Below are 6,555 nucleotides of genomic sequence, written 5' to 3' on the forward strand. Positions count from 1 at the left end.
ATCTTTTCGATTTTCAGGATGTTAGAGAAATTTTCTTCCAGTAGTCCTTCGACTATTTCCTCTGTGGACTTGTGTGATTCTTCTTGTTCTGGAATGCCAATAATTATTAAGTTATTCCTCTTCATGTTGTCCAACATGAATCTTAGAACTTCCTCTGAATATTTTATCCTTTTTTGTGTTTGTTCTTGCCATCCATGGAACTTTTAATATTCTCCTCCATCACCACAACTCAAACTCATCAATTCTTCTACAGTTTTCCTTATCCACTCTTCAATTTTCACATGCATATGAGGTTATTGAAAATACCATGGCTTGGGTGAGGTGGACTTTAGTCCTCAAACTGGTATCTTAGGTCTTCAGCACTTTAAAGAGGGCTTCTGCAATGTATTTGCCTGTTTCAATAAGTGGTAAGATTTTTTATTGCTGCTTCTGTAAGTGTTGATTGCTGATCCAAGCAAAATGAAATATTTGACAACTTCAATCTTTTTTCCATATATATGGATGTTGTTTATTTGTCCAGTGGTGAGGATTTTTGTTTTCTTTATGTCAAGATGCAATTCATACCGAACGTTGTGGTCGTTGATTTCAAAAGTAAGTATTTTAAGTCCTCTTTGCTTTTATCAAGCAAGGTTTTATTATCTACATATTACAAGATGTTAGAGTCTCTGACCAATCATAATTCCAGGTTTTGCTTCCTATACTCTAGCATATCGGATTATTTGCTTAGCATATAGATTGAATAAGTATAATTGTGGGAATGGGTGTCTTTTCTTAAAAATTATTATAATCCTCTTTATTGTATCTGGGTGACCTTTCTTTTTCTTATTTTCTTCCTGCTCATAAAGTGAGTAGGGACTTTATGAGCTCTCTTTTACTTTTTACTACTTCCTGAAGTGAGTAGGGACTTTATGATCTTTCTTTTACTTTTTGCTACTTCCTGAAGTGATTAGGGACTGCATGACAATTCTTTTATTTTTCTACTACTTGCTGAAGTGAGTAAGAATAATGTGTGGCTTAGATAATTGAATTAGCCAACTGGGTAAGGGAAAAGACTGTGGTCGAAGCCCTAGCCAATGGGGTGAGACACAGCCTTAAGCCTTGTGTCAGGAATAAAAACCTGAATGGACTGCCTGCTTGGTGTACAGCTATGCACACACATGCTTCTGCAGAAGTAAATTTTGCTTTGCCAAGGTAATTTAGTCTCACGGAGTGTCTTTTTGTGTGACACCGGGATTCATTTCTAACAATTTGGGGGCTCATAAGGGATTTCTCATTCCCTTTATGAAGCAGCTTCATTTAGCCTTCTTCCCTGAGGGAGATGTGTCCTGCTGTCTAGTCATGGCAGTCCTTGGGTGAGATAGGCTGAAGTTTCCCAAGGAAGCAAATAAAACCAGACTCTTGGCAAAGTGGGAAAGAAGCCTACTCGAGCACCACCATGTGGCAACCAGGTAACTCTGTGCACAGGCCAAAGTAAGAATACGCATGAGAGGGGCCAATACTTTCTTGGTGCTTGGGACATCACAGAGGTTGTCTATTTATAAATGAGACATACCCTGGGTATGAAGTGAGTATGGAGTCCACATCCTCGGTTCTGTGGCAACCTTGTATGGCTTAGGGCAGTATTGAGTCAAAGACTCGGGGGTTTATTCCAACATACCAGTGCTAATTGGTGTCCAACTTTCACAAGAGGAAAGCAGCTGGAGATGGGCAAAGCGCAATTAAAAGAGCAGAAATCTCCAAGCATAGACGAGGTGCTGAGCCTCTTTGTAAGAAGACACAGTCAGGTATCCAGTATGGAAATGACACCAATAAAAGAACCTCTAGAGAAAAGGAAACCAAGACAAGTTTCCCCCTAATAATCTATTAGGATTAATGCTAGAGAATTGGCACGATAATGTATTAACTAAAGGGAAAAATATATATAAAATGATAAGATATTGCTGTTTCATTTGGACACAGGAAGCAATTCTTAAACTGTCTTTTGGCCTAAATTTGACTCAGATGAGGACTGCGGCTGTCAACTTTTAATTGAATATGTTAATGACAAAAGTCCTGTCTCTCAGAAAGAAATAGATTGTGCCCTATGCTGGAGAGGGGGTCCTGTTGTCCTATTTGCACTTAAGACAAGAGATAACAAGGCAGAGAAAGAAAAACTTTCTTCGCCTTGGGATCCCCTTTTCTCTCTACCCCTGCCTTACAATCCTGCCCTTCCTCCTACACCCCAGAGTCACAACCCTGAGCCCTCCTACTCTGAGCCTGCTGCCCCTGCAGAGCCCAATTTTTCCACACTAGTGAGATACCCTTCCCTGCAGAGACTTAGAAAAAGATATACAAAAACCTCCCTTTTCTCCCTCACGCACAAGCATGAACTTTTTTTTTTTTTTCCTTTTAGAATAGTTTCCTTAGGAGGATGAAAAATTGGGTTCATCAGTGCATCTCTAACTGATTCACGGGATTGGAAAAAAAAAAAAAAGCAAATGAGAAAATACACCGGGTTAGACACAGAAGATCATTTGGGCAAGGGAGTATTAAAGCTCCATTTTGTCACTAATAGTTGGCCTGATATCTGTAAGAGGTTACAAAAGAGAAAACTGGAAATACAAGTATACGGAAGAAGTGTTAAGGAAAGCTGGAAAGGTTTTTTTTTTTTTTAAGATGGCACAACGAAAAACAGAAACAGAAGGCCAAAACTGTTAGCTTAGTGGTTACAAATTGGGCTGCTAACCTCAAGATCAACAGTTCGAAATTACCAGGAGTTCCACGGGAGAAAGATGAGACTTTTTTGCTCCTACAATGATTTACAGACTCGGGAACCCTATACAGGGTCACTATGAGTCAGAAATGTCTCCACGGCACACCACCAACACCGCCTTCAGGCAAGCAACTCAGAGGAGGATAATTAACCGATGCCCTTCAGGATCCAGACCCCCATAGTCAGGAAAAACAGGAGTTGAGGGGAACCCAAAAATGGCCAGAGGAGAAAATAGGTACTTTAAATGTGATAAAGTGGTACATTTTAAGAGGTAATGCCCAGAATGGATTTAAAAAATGGGAATAATCCTTGTTATGACCTTTGATGAGGAATAGGGAGGGTTTGGGGCTCTTTTATATTGATGGATCCCAACGGGTGCCCCAAGTAAATTTAGAAGTGGGCCAAATAAGGAAATTGTGAACTTTTTTTTTTTTTAATCTACTTGGGGGCCTCCATATCTTCCCTTTGCAGTCAGTCCTCTGGTATCTTCTACACACTCGAGGAACTCCTTATCTCAGGAGTGGAAGGGGAAGGATACCTTGGACTAAATGTCTGCCTAGCCCTTTTAAGAATCTGACCAGACCCTCGAAAAGACATTGGCCTATCCCCATATGAGATGTTTTATGGGTTACCATACTTAAGCCCCACTACTGACCTTCCCACTTTTGAGACAAAGGATAAATTTCTCAAAAACTATATACTTGGCTTGTCCTCCACTCTACTTTCTCTTAGGAAAAAGGGTCTTCTGGCGCAGATACCACCTGTAGAGTTCCGGGTGTATCCTCATCACCCTGGTGATTGTGTATCAATCAAGAACTGGAATTCCACCCTTTTTGGTGGAACTAAAAAAAAATAAAATAAAAGAAGGGAGGTGGTCCGTAGAAGGCAACACCTTATCCCCATTGTTGTTGTTGTTGTTATGTGCCGTGGAGTCGATTCCGACTCATAGTGACCCTACACAGGGTTTCCGAGGCTGTAAATCTTTACGGGAGCAGACCACCTCATCTTTCTCCCACGGAATCGCTGGTAGTTTCGAACTGCTGACCTTGTGGCTCGCAGCCCGATTCGTAACCACTATGCTACCAGAGCTCATAGAAGGGAGAAATTGTCTGCAGCCAATATGGTAGTTTTTCAAATATAATTAAGATAAATTCAGACATAAGCTATTTGAGCTTATAATGCAAAATTTTATGTTTGCATATACAAGGTGAAACATAAATGTGAATAGGGTACTGAGAAGTTGTTTTGTTCTGTTTTCATATTTTTTATATTCTTTCTGCAGTAAAATGGTATAAATTAATCCATTTAAAGGGTGGTTAAGGATTTGTTTGGTTAGTGTGATAGCTATTTTTTAAATTGTGCATTGCTCCAGACTTTATTTGCATGTGTTTTATTTTTGTATTAATGTTTCAAATCTTCTGATAACATAATATTGTTTTAAAAGATATTTGGTGTACCAAAACGCTTTCTGAATTGAATACATTTTTTGTTGTTAAAATTTGGGCCACCCAAATTTTGTATGCGTTTCATATTGTTAAGAGGAGGAAAAGTATATTGTGCTGTAAACGTTAGAAGAACTCTTGGTCCAAACTCATCCCTTCAAATTTACTGTTCATTGCTTCCAACCAGGAAATTTGGTGCTGATCAAGACCTGGAAAGAGGCCAGACTCCAGCCAGACTGTGAGGGTCCTTCCAAGGTGTGGTTGAACATTGAGACAGTCATCTGAACCATGGACCTCGGAGGAGTGGACTCATTAAACTCAAGTAAAGGGACCGGTGAAAAGGGACTTTCCCCAAGGGAAATGTAGTTACTGGTGGGAAGAACTTACCTCACCTAGGGAACCTCTCAAAGTGACCCTGAAAATATGTAAGCCATTAACTTCATGCCTATATAGCCCACCCCCATCTTAGGTAGTTAATGTCTAAGTTGCCCATCCCTATCAACCCTGTATACAAAAGGGATAGGATTGATAGTTGATGTGAAGCTTCTTTCTCTCTCAGTTGATATTTTGAGCTATTACATCCATAAGCATAGGTCAAGTTGTGGTAATGAGTGTCTTTTATTCAAAATTATTGTAATCTAGTTTATTGTATTCAGATGTCCTTTCCTTTCCTTTTTACTACTTCCTGAAGTAAGGACTTGCCAATTTCCTTAAGCTCCCCTTGTTGTTGTTGTTATGTGCTGTGGAGTCGGTTCCAACTCATAGAGACCCTGCACAGGGTTTCCGAGGCTGTAAATCTTTACGGGAGCAGAAAGCCTCATCTTCCTCCCATGGTACAGCTGGTAGTTTCAAATTGCTGACCTTGAGGTTAGTAGCCCGATTCGTAACCACTATGCTACCAATCAAGTAAGGACAAGAATGCATACCATAGCAATGTGAATTAGCCAGCTGGGTAAGGACAAGACTGTGCTACCAGAGCCCTAGTCAATGGGATGAGACACAGCCTTAAGACTTGCATCAGGGATAAAAACCCGAGCAGACTGCCTGCCCAGTGTGCTTGCTAGCCTGTTCCTGTGCAGTTAGCACACACTTTAGTCTTTCTGAGTGTCTTTTTGTGTGACATCAAGGTTCATTTCTAACAATTTGGGAACCTGTTGAGGATTTCCCAATCCCTTTGGGAAGGGGCTTTACCCTTCCCCCCAGAGGGAGATGTACCCTGCTACCTAGTCCTTGCAGCCCTCAGACAAGAGCAGCTGTAACCTCGCAAAGAAGTGAATAAACCCAGACTCTCATCAATGTGGATAAAAGGCCTAAGCACATAACACCCACAGGAACCAGATAATTCTGTGCATGGACGAAGATATTTCCTTGGCAGTCGAGACATCCCCTAGGTTGTGTGTGTATGAATGAGACATGCCCTGGGCACTAATTGAGTGTGGAGTCCCAATCCATGGTTCTGTGGCCACCTCATACGGCTTAGAGCAATATCGACTCAAAACTGGATTCGAGTTGAGGGTTTTTGGCAACATGCCAATTGCTATGATGTGCACAATGTTTCCACTAGAGAAGTAGCCAGAGACAGACAAAGTGAAAGTAACAGCATGTAAGGGGGATTGAACCTTCTTCTAAGAAGACACAAGAGTGCAAGAAACCTCCACATATAGAAGGGGGATTTGAACCTCTTAGTAAGAAGATACAGCCAGGTAGCTGGGATGGGAATTAACAGCAGTAAAAGAATCTCTAGAGAAAATTACAACAAAGACAAAATTATAGTCTATTAGGATTAATGCTAAAATTTTGGAATGGTAGTGCATAAACTAAAGGGAAAAAAGAAACAATGAATGATAAGATATTGCTCTTTCATTTGGACACAGGAGGCAATTCTTAAACCATCTGTCTTTTGACCTAAATTTGGCTCAGATGAGGACTGGGTCTGCCAACTTTTTTTTTTTTTTTTTTTAATTTCAGGTTTTTATTGAGGATTGAGTGAAAGTTTATAGGGCACATCATGAGTTTCACATTCAACACTTCATATAACTTGTGTCGTTACATTGATTAAATCCCCTCCATATACCATCAGTTAAAATTATTTCTCTTTATCCACTTTACCTTTTTTTAAAAAACACACAAACAAAAAAACTCATTCAGGCATATATAATAAATTACATCTCCAAAGGGCACATTCTGCAAGTCTGCTCCTGGCCACCAGTCCTCAGCCACTCCCCCTCTCTATGCCCCATCTCTGACTCCATCTCTGGCTCTGCTACTTCTCTGGATATGGTCCCGCATTCTATTTGTGTGTTCCTCTGTTGATGATCCTAGGGTCCTCTTGTTTCTGGAGTGTAAGATTAACCACTCCCC

This window comes from Chrysochloris asiatica, unplaced genomic scaffold (assembly GCF_000296735.1).
Source record: "Chrysochloris asiatica unplaced genomic scaffold, ChrAsi1.0 scaffold00152, whole genome shotgun sequence".
NCBI lineage: Eukaryota > Metazoa > Chordata > Mammalia > Afrosoricida > Chrysochloridae > Chrysochloris > Chrysochloris asiatica.